This window comes from Rutilus rutilus, assembly GCF_951802725.1.
Source record: "Rutilus rutilus genome assembly, chromosome: 8".
In the NCBI taxonomy this organism is placed as follows: Eukaryota; Metazoa; Chordata; class Actinopteri; order Cypriniformes; family Leuciscidae; genus Rutilus; species Rutilus rutilus.
This window is the reverse complement of record NC_140222.1, coordinates 20,579,909-20,589,909: the sequence shown is the minus strand read 5'-3', so window position 1 is coordinate 20,589,909 and position 10,001 is coordinate 20,579,909. Positions and strand designations below refer to the sequence as shown.

Here is a 10,001-nt window from a genome sequence, read left to right as displayed (position 1 = left end):
TATGGTGTCTGTGTATCAAATCGCGCTCTAGAATCTTTGCTGTGTATGTTCAAGCAACTCACTCGTCTCGCACGTTGAGCTGGCAATGTTTTACAGATGGTCTTGAAGTGGTAAGTGGGCAAAGCAACAAATCAGCATTGAATTAGTTATCGGATGATATTAAAAGGTAGTGGGATTATTTGTGGTTGACCTGGAAATTTTAACTTGATCAAAAAGTTATGGATTTGATATTAGCTGCGAATTCAGAGCATTAACTTAAGTTGTGTCAGTGTAACGTTATCGATAGCTAGCCTAGTCTAACCGTAAACTAGTTGGCTAACGTTACTGCCATACAAAGCCATAGTAACGTTATCTGATCGGTTTTGAAACATCTGTTCTGTTGTGTCAAAGTCTCCAGCTGGTTCAATTGTTTTCAGTTTCATAGAAACGAGGGTGTTAAATTTGTTGTAGGCTAACTGCAAAATCCAACCTAACGTTATCAAGGCATCGACTTGATGTTTCTCCCATAGACTGTTATTCACGGTTATGAGGTAATGAGGTACTACTTGCCATAATACAACAATAATGCAGTAATACAAAATATATTATTATCATTAGTAAAAGAGTATGGCTGTAAGATGATAGATTCAATGCCTCAATATTATTCAAATATTATGCCAGTAAGATAATACAATATAGCCTATATGACCACTAACACATGTTAAAATGAGCAGAACGCTGAATTCTATTTGGTACCTGTCAAATATTAACCATTTTCAAATAAACGGGGTAGTGTTAACCTTATTCAGCACTGAAATCTGTCAAACTTCTTCATCACATATTAATATTAAAATAACTTAATTTCAGAGCACCACAAAGTCAGACCTCAGCACCTTTATGTACCTTTAATGTAAGATCGTTCTTAGGTCACATACCAATTTAAAATCATAACATAAAAACTGCAATGGTACTGTTTTTAAAATCATGTGTAGTAGGCCTAAGTGTACAGTAAGTGTGTGTGTAAACAAGCTTTTAATTAAGTAGACTTCAAAAGCTTTTGAATTTGAGCTTACAGTTCTTTCATCAACCTGTCTTTTACATAAACTTACAAAATAGATACTTTAACTTAGTCCTCAGATAGAGGAGGGTTGCTGCTAGCTCCATTAAGGTATTTCTGTCCCTCCCAAACTGCACTGAAATGGTATGTTTAAAAAATGTTCAGGGGGAGAACCCAGCAAACACAGAACGTTGGCACAACATAGCTGTCACGAAACTGCTCAGAGACACGAAGTAGGAGATCCAAATGCAGCTTTATTGGCTGGGGCAATCCAGAGGCGTAATCCAGTGTACAGGCAAAAGGTCAAAACACAGGTAGGCAGTCCAAACAAACCAACAAAGAAGCAAACAAAACAGGCAGGGACCAGAGGCAAAAGAGTAATCCAGGGAACGGGGAAAGAAATCCAAATAAACCAAAACACAAGAAACCAGGGAAACCGCTCAGAAATGCAAACTAACAGTACAACAAGACTTCGCGGTGAGTGAATGAATGAACAAGGTATAAATAGACTTAGACTAACAGGGTGATAAGACAAAGGTGAATGCAATCAGTGAATGAGGTACAGGTGAATGTGATCAGTGATAATGAGTCCAGGCAGTGAGTTCTGGGAAATGTAGTTTGAGAGTGATAATGGTCTTATGTGAAGTGCCCTCTGGAGGCTCTCAAGGGCAACTCCAGCTGGTGATCGTTACATAGCCCCCCCTTTAAGGAGCGGATTCCAGACGCTCCTAAAACTGTCCAGGAGGGAGGTGGAGCGGAGGCGGACCTGGGGGCGGGACGGAGGGCCAGGCCCGTGCAGCGGGAGGGGACCTGAAGACTCTGGCAGGGCGGCAGGCCAGGGCGGAGCAGGCTGTGCAGGTGGCCAGGACGGAGCAGGCGGCCAGGGCGGAGCAGGCAGTGCAGGTGGCCGGGGCGGAGACGACCCTTCAGGCGGATCCAACGGTTCAGGAACATGAACGGGCTCAAGAACAGGAACAGGAACGGGCTCAGGGGATGCGGTGGCCATCTTGTCCGAAGACACAGGCGTGGAGTCGGCCATCTTGTCCGAAGACACAGGCGTGGAGTCGGCCGTCTTGTCCGAAGACACAGGCGTGGAGTCGGCCGTCTTGTCCGAAGACACAGGCGTGGAGTCGGCCGTCTTGTCCGAAGACACAGGCGTGGAGTCGGCCGTCTTGTCCGAAGACACAGGCGTGGAGTCGGCCATCTTGTCCGAAGACACAGGCGTGGAGTCGGCCATCTTGTCCGAAGACACAGGCGTGGAGTCGGCCATCTTGTCCGAAGACACAGGCGTGGAGTCGGCCATCTTGTCCGAAGACACTGGCGTGGAGTCGGCCATCTTGTCCGAAGACACAGGCGTGGAGTCGGCCATCTTGTCCGAAGACACAGGCGTGGAGTCGGCCCTCTTGTCCTGACGTGAAGCTCTGGCTCGGGCTCGGGCTCGGCAGGACTGACGTGAAGCTCTGGCTCGGGCTCGGCAGGACTGACGTGAAGCTCTGGCTCGGGCTCGGCAGGACTGACATGAAGCTCTGGCTCGGGCTCGACAGGACTGACTTCGTGAAGCTCTGGATCGGCAGAAGTGACGTGAACAGTCTCTGGATCCGCAGAAGTGACGTGAACAGTCTCTAGATCAGCAGAAGTGACGTGAACAGTCTCTGGATCAGCAGAAGCGACGTGAACAGTCTCTGGATCAGCAGAAGCGACGTGAACAGTCTCTGGATCAGCAAAAGCGACGTGAACAGTCTCTGGATCAGCAGAGGCGACGTGATGTGCGGGCTCAACCTCGCCCACTATGAAGGAAGACCCACAAAATAGCAAAACAAAATCTATATATTGAACCAGAGTCCATCTGGGGTCAGCCTCAGGCAAATAAAAACTCACGTCCTGATCCAGTCCCATCCAAAAGCAATCCTTGAGTTCCCCGTCGTCCAGCGGGGCTAGGTGGCAACAAGCCACAAACTCACCCACATAGTCCTCTATGGGGCAACCATCCTGGAAGATGGAACAGAGTCTAGTTACTGGGTCCATGTTGTCATTGCTGCTGGATCTGGGTATGGCAAAGTCTTCTGTCACGAAACTGCTCAGAGACACGAAGTAGGAGATCCAAATGCAGCTTTATTGGCTGGGGCAATCCAGAGGCGTAATCCAGTGTACAGGCAAAAGGTCAAAACACAGGTAGGCAGTCCAAACAAACCAACAAAGAAGCAAACAAAACAGGCAGGGACCAGAGGCAAAAGAGTAATCCAGGGAACGGGGCAAGAAATCCAAATAAACCAAAACACAAGAAACCAGGGAAACCGCTCGGAAATGCAAACTAACAGTACAACAAGACTTCGCGGTGAGTGAATGAATGAACAAGGTTGTAACCGCACTGGGTACGTACATTAATAGCTCAAATTATCTATAGGGAATTTGAATAATTAATCATGAATATGATTAATATTTTACATATTAGTTACATTAATTTATTCAAAGTTGAAAATAGATCGATTTGTATGAATAATCAATCACAACGAATTATAATTCATCATTCATATATCAAATCCTATTTTCAGATCGATTATGAGATAACCCTTAATGGAAAATTAATGTAATTATCGAACAGTTGTTTGTCCCGCAAACGACCTATAAGATTAACTTACTAACTTTCGCACTAAAGTTATCACTTCTTATAATTTCAAAAAGGAATAGCTTCTGGCCATGAAACCATTCCTTTTGTCCTTATAAAATTTAGGTTACTAAACCATAATCAAATTGTAAAGCCTGTAGCTAGATCAAGCATTTCATTGACTTGAAAATGAGCATTTAAAACAGAGACAATCAAGAATATATGAAATTTAATAATTGGACAAATACATCGAACTAAGGAATATATCAAACTACACAATACACACAATTATATGTCTATGTACATAAAATACAGTTAAACAATACAAGATAACGAATAACAGTGAGAGAGAGAATAAAATGATCAGAATTAGAGATAGAATGACAGAAAAGGATGAGAGAGAGGATGAGAGAGAGAGAGAAGGATGAGAGATGATATCGAAGTGAAAGCAAAAATCTGCGATCAGAGATCGCAGTAGGCTATGGCAAAAATCACAGACAGTAACCTTTTTAGAGAGACAACAAGAAATCCCATCAATCAAATCAAAACAATCATTACTTGCGTATATGGTTCTCTTTGCATCTGCTGAGGAAGAGCTCCTTTAAGAGCTGGGCGTGTTTCATCGTGTCTTTGGGGCGAGCATGACTCGCGCGAAGTTTTAAAGGTTGACCGAACGTGAAGTTACCAAAGAAATGATTCAGAGTTCATCTCCCTCGAGGGAGATGCGCATATGAAAATAAAACATAGTAAAGAAAAGAAAGGAAAGGTCGGGAGTGACGCAGAGGTGCGCGTCCGAAGACGGTGGCCGAAGCCGGTCCGCAGCTGGTGTCTTCCCGAAGTTTTTCTGACAAAGAAGAGAGGGCTTGTACCGTGTTTTAAAGGAGCCACAGTCACGCCTTCCTCCCGTGTCTGCCAATTATTTGGGAGGACACGTGGCGGTACAATGTCCTTTGATCACGCGTGGTCAGGGATGAGACTGTCTGTGTGTGTGTGTGTGTGTGTGTGTGTGTGTGTGTGTGTGTGTGTGTGTGTGTGTGTGTGTGTGTGTGTGAATCAGGATCAGTAATTTAATCAGGTGACAACGCCATTTGCTTTGTGTCACAGTTCAAGAAGAGAAGAACCTGTGTTCGTTGATTGGAATCCAGTAATTTAATCAAATGGTGATACCATTTGCTTTGTTTCACAGTCCAATAGGACAGAGGTGTTTTTGGTGAACTAGGAACCAGTAATTTAATCAAACATGGCAGAACTGACCATCTGCTTTGTGTTACAAGGTATAAATAGACTTAGACTAACAGGGTGATAAGACAAAGGTGAATGCAATCAGTGAATGAGGTACAGGTGAATGTGATCAGTGATAATGAGTCCAGGCAGTGAGTTCTGGGAAATGTAGTTTGAGAGTGATAATGGTCTTATGTGGAGTGCCCTCTGGAGGCTCTCAAGGGCAACTCCAGCTGGTGATCGTTACAATAGCCAACCTTCTAACAACGTTTTAACAACATGGCCAAAAGGTTGCTATAACTACGTTGTGTAGTGAAGGTTGTTACAGCGTTGTCACAATGTTGACATTAAACCACCGTTCAGGGCCATTGCTTAAAGGGCCTTACACACCGGGACGAATATCGGCGCGCGTTATTCGCCAGCGTTTTTCAACGCGTTTTTTGTGTTCACACCCAAGCGATTTTCGCTGACGATGAGCCGAGTGAACATGCAAATTCATTCCCTGACATTAGATGGCGCGATTGTCAAACGTTCGTGGGAAAAAGTTACAAGCCTATGTACATGAAAGACAATTAAGTAAAATAAAACTCACCATCAAGGCCCATTTGCTCTGCAATACCACTCCATAACAGTTCTCTTTTATCAAAATTTTTGTAGTCGCGTTTGTCATATAGTTCTTTATGTTCCGACACCAACGAGGCCAGCAGCTCTACATTCATCTTGCCTTGCATCTTCCTCGTCTTATTTCTTCCCAGCAGTGTAGACGCTATCTTCTTCGCCTGTATGTGTGCTCGGCAAGACCGTTTTGTGTTTGAGCGCCCCCAAGTTGTGTTTTACTGTAACTTCAGAAGCTCCAGACACGTGAGCAAAAGCGCCAATCTCATTGGTCGGATAGTTTTTGACGCGGCGCGTCAAACCAAAAAAACGAACCCGAGGCGTTTTTTTAAAAATGACGCTTTTACGCGTGGCGTTTTTCGCGTCGGTGTGCACACTCACATTGGCGCCCTTTGTTTAGTCACGAGGCGTTAAACGTCGGCGAATATCGCGCGCGAAATTCGTCCCGGTGTGAACAGGCCTTAAGGTTGTGCCGAGGGTGTCTGGACAACCACTGGACTACATACAGTGACGTACGGTCTGGGTAGGCAAACTAGGCACTGCCTACCCTGCCAAAATTCAAAAATAAAATTGTTTATTAAATAATAAACTTGTATTTGTATTTTTACTGTTTATTCTTGTGATTTATATATTCAATATGTGTTATTCCAATTATTTAGACGTTATGATGACAAATGTAGCAGTTACGCATAATCAAATAAAAAACAAATCGTAGAATAAGCAGTGCTTTTACTGTCCATTCATTGCAGACGGCAAGCGAAAAACCCATGTTGCGCATGCGCACTTCGATCCTGTATTCTTTAAAGGCACAATATGGGATTTTTTCTCCTCTAGGGGTCGCTAACCTATTTACAATAACAAAGGCGTAGTTTGATGACGCAACATTTGCTAAGAATTATGGAACTTGTCGTCAACGCCAAGCCGACCGATCTAATAATGTTTATGGATGACTGAATACATCGATGTTTTTATCATGACTATGATATGAAGCAGTTCGGGATTGCTAAGAGACAGCTATCAGCTCCACAATACAAGCGACGCGAGTCCCGCGGATATAAAAGGAATATGGGCATTTCATTCTACCGAACTACACGCAGAATTACAACTTACAGGTCAGTTTATTAGACAAATTAAACTTGTGAGGTAACGCAGCGCTGTTTCACTTGGTCTAACATTACATTTAGCACACTAAACTGCATTTGAATGTGTTGAAATGTATGTGTTAGTTTGTCTGTTTGAGACTAGCAGTAAGCTAGATCAACATTAGAATAACATACAGATCATATTCTAACATTTTATCATTGTTGAACTATATAAAATTGATTAGTTTTATGTAAATGTGCTCACCTGTTTAATAAAGTACATGTAGAAGCGGTCGAAGTCTCGGACGTGGAGCTCTCGTTTATATACTGTCTATGGGAGCTCTCGGCATCTCGAAAACACCGCGCTGATATTGATTCTCGTTTTAGTTCTCCTTTTTTATCCAAAGTCTGCTTGCCATGGTCCATGAAGTTTGAACAAAACAACAACAGCGTGCAAATAGACATTGCGAACTCCACAGTTGTCTGCGTCTGTCGCTTTGGTTAATCAGAGGGCTCTGCTCATAGCTCTGGTTACCATGGCAGTACGAGCGGAAACCAGGGACAACGCGGATATGACGCCATTGACTGCGACATAACGGAAATAAAAGCCGTTTCTCAATACCAAGTACGCAAAGTTCGGACTTGAGTCCTTGGTAGTTCGGACTGACAAGTTCGACTCAGGAGAACGAGCTCCCGAGGACGGGAGGACACAAGTCCGATAATTCTGAAATGGAACAGCAGCGTACTTGATAGTGTCACTCATGCAGCTCGCTCTGGCTACTCCGGTTATCTCTTTATATGCTATACAAAATATGTTATAAACCACCTTTGCCTCTTTTCATTTTCATTTAAATAAAACTTTAACATAATGGCCACACAAATGTGGTTCAGGCAACGCAATTGATTATCTTAACTGCATATTTACAACAACACGAAATATAAAGCACAACCCTGACTCTTTGTTTTCATTTTAAAAATATGATGAATAAAAACATTATAATATTGATCATTAAAACGAACATTTAGCAAAAAGAGACAGGGTTGTGTCATATGTATATACAGTGAAGAGAACGTAGGCAACATGTAGGCTATAATAAAATATTTTATGTTTTAAATATATATAAAATAAAATGGCATAACCTTTTTTTTTTTGTTAAATGTCAGTTTTAATGATCAATAATAGCCATTCTAAAAGTATAAGTAGCCTAAAAGGTATAAGAAGCTATAGGCCTACAATAATAAAGCAAACGATTCAGTCAAACATAAGTCAGCTCTCTAGGCTACATCGTTAAAGTTAAATAGACTAACGTTAAATAGAGTTATGAAACTTCACTTTGCCCTCAGCTAAAACGTTTTGCCAGGGAACAAATTATACATTAATGAGACAAATAAAATAAATAAATCGCCTGTTGGATATACAGAAGACGATTTATATCTCATGTTAAACCACTAGACTAGAGACATCCGAGCCAGCGGCAAGTCAGCAGCAGTAGCCGAGGAAAGATTGTTCTCGGCGGGGTACGAGCGCCGCGCGTCCGATTGCCTGGTTCTCACAACTCCGAAAACGTCAGATCAAATTTTCAAATAGGTGCTATCTTTATAAATAAACCAAAGATTTGAGCTTTAAACAACTACATTCTCGCCTGAAATACTCTTAAAACTACATTTCATGACACAATTATAGCAGTATTTTTAAATTACACGGGGTTTCTCCTCTGCTATTGACGCTTGCTGGTTGGTGTGCGATGCATTCTGGGATACCTGGCTGTCTCGAGTTCGCACAAGTCACCTCTCGATGCATCCTCGGTAAAAGGGGCGGATCAAGAACACATCCGGGGATTCGAACTGGACTTGGCTAGATGTGAACTTTGAATTGGAACAGTACTAGGGCAGCGACTGATGACGTTTCACAAGTCCACAAGAACACAAGTACAGACAAGTTTGCATATTGAGAAACGGCTAAAGACACGTGCTGAGTCCCAATTCGCATACTATCCGTCCTAAATAGTATGCGAAACTAGAATTAGTACGTCCCAAATCGTAGTATGTTGAAAAGAGTATTCCAAAGATACCCGGATGGTCTACTATTTCCGTTTAGAATTCGAAGTGCAGATCAATAGGCCTATGTCACGAAAAAATTGAAGACCGGAAGTACGTCTTTTAGTAGGGATACGGCTCTTCCGGTTAGCTTTTTACAATGGCGGAGTCCGATAGATACCGCTGGACCAAATATCTCCGCAACCTGCCTGAAGTCACATATGACGATGTGGTTCGGATGGTAAATGAAAACTTTCAAGTGGAAAAGCGTGAAAGCTGAGGAATGGCTGTCTACGTCCTGACGCAGAGCAACCCGGTACACTACAACAACAGCGGCGGGCTGTTCGTCAGTAAGGTAAACGTTTCTATGGTAACAGGGAGTTGGACCAATCAGCAGACGTTGCTGCTACGCTTAGGATTGTGGGTAGTGTAGTTTTTTTTCATAAGATCGCGGATAAAACATGTTTTTCTTAAAACAGGGTTGATTTCATACGAACTTATAGCTTCTACAGGAGCAAAAACATTCGTTTCACAACCTCATAGCTCGTGGTCAGTCTACCTCGGATGGTTTAGACATTATGGCTGATAATCTAAATCCTTATGGAGAAATACTGTTGACCGGAAGTTCTGAATCCCTACTCCGCGTTCCGGAAGCAGGAAGTGTGACATAGGCCTATGCACACTCTAACGGCTAATATTGCCCACAACCCATTGCGTGCGGGAGGGAGGAGCTTTGTGGTGATGGTGGTATCTATGGTGATGTAAACATGGCAGCCGGATGCAGCCGCGGAGATTCGCCCTCAGTTTTTAAGTGTAAGAATTCAAATGTTGAACCCTTATTAAAGTTATATTTTATTGTCTCGTAATATTAATGGGGTTATGTTGTGCCAAAAAGTACCGTGTTTATCTTGTAGGGACCGATTAAATAAAAAGTACAGTGTCATGCAAGTGTCTTTTTTTAATGTATTTTTTCTGATGTTTCTGTCTTAGATTTATAAGTTACCTTACTATAAACCCTTATGAAAATAAACACCTTTTACTACACTAACCATAGTTTAACCACACTGACTTATTTGTTGTAATACTGTGGCTGTACAAATGTTAACTTTGTCAATCCAACCAAAGAAACATGGTTACTACACTTTTACACTTTTTATAGTAAAAGCATGGTTCATTTTCATTGGGGTATTTTTGAGTATTATACATTAGTATAAAATACGTTAAACAATAGTTATACTATAAACTTTAAATATTTTAGCTTTCATTAGCTACACACATTGCACATGAACGTCAGAACCAGCCGCCTCACAAACGACCTGCGTTTGGTTGATCTACGACGACAGCCTGCTTCACTCCTCAATTTGGTAGGACACATTGTAAATGTATTTTGGAAAAAACTATGAGG

The 10,001-nt window shown here is 42.4% G+C and overlaps 1 long non-coding RNA gene across 1 annotated transcript in view; it reads left to right on the top strand.

The window, feature by feature from the left end:
• LOC311296012 overlaps positions 1 to 10,001 on the top strand; it is a 288,024-nt gene that overhangs the window by 177,850 nt on the left and 100,173 nt on the right. The window lies entirely within an intron of this gene.